This window comes from Poecilia reticulata, linkage group LG3, assembly GCF_000633615.1.
Source record: "Poecilia reticulata strain Guanapo linkage group LG3, Guppy_female_1.0+MT, whole genome shotgun sequence".
Taxonomy (NCBI): domain Eukaryota; kingdom Metazoa; phylum Chordata; class Actinopteri; order Cyprinodontiformes; family Poeciliidae; genus Poecilia; species Poecilia reticulata.
In genome coordinates this window covers 31,885,813-31,886,798 of record NC_024333.1, presented here as the reverse complement: position 1 = coordinate 31,886,798, position 986 = coordinate 31,885,813, and positions in this window count along the sequence as shown.

The following is a 986-nucleotide window of genomic DNA, read 5'->3' as shown; positions in this document are numbered from 1 at the left end:
AGTGCAGACGTCACAGGGAACTTCTCCTGGTTTGGCAGCTTGTTGCTCTGAGCTGCTGCTGGCTTCCTGCTGAGCTTCACCTCTGAACTGATCAACCATCTCTTTCAATAAAGTGTTGACTCTCAGCTGAGGCCTGTTGGCGAAATGGTCTTTGCACATAGGACACTTGTAGGGAAAATTTGTATCCCAGTTTTGAGTAATGCAGGTTTTGCAGAAGTTGTGTCCACATGGTGTGGTGACAGGATCAGTGAACACATCCAGACAGATGGAGCAAAGAAACTGATCTTTAGACTGCAGGTTTCTGCCAGAAGACATTTCTGAACTCTGAGGACAGAGCAGAGAAAACTTCAGTTAAAAGAAGTTGATTAAGGGGCAGTTTGAGTGTTTTAGAGTCATGAAGGGCCATTTTATAGCACAGTAACACTTTATTTGGAGGTTTGTGCGTAAAACTGACATAATGAACATGAAGGAGTATGCACAAACACTATAAACAGTGTTTGTGCTGCACTGCTTTCCCCTCCTGAGACGCCGAGTGGTGGACCAGAATTCCCTTGAAGCTGTACGGAAGTCTGTCTCCATGGCCTCTCCAAACTCCTCCCACGCYCGAGTTTTTGCCTCAGCGACAACCCGAGCCACATGCCGTTTAGCCCGCCGGTACYCATCAGCTGCKTCTGGAGTCCCACAGGCCAAAAAGGCCCGATAGGACTCCTTCTTCAGCGTGACAGCATCCCTCACCGAAGGCATCCACCAACGGATTTGAGGGTTGCCGCCGCAACAGGCACTGACAACCTTGCGGCCGCAGCTCTGATAGGCCGCCTCGGCAATTGAGGCACGGAACATGGTCCACTCAGACTCAATGTCTCCCACCTCCCCCGGAACGTTTTCAAAGTTCTGCCGGAGATGGGAGTTGAAGCTCCGTCTCACAGGGGACTCCGCCAGACGTTCCCAGCAGACCCTCACTACACGTTTGGGCCTGCCAGGTCTGA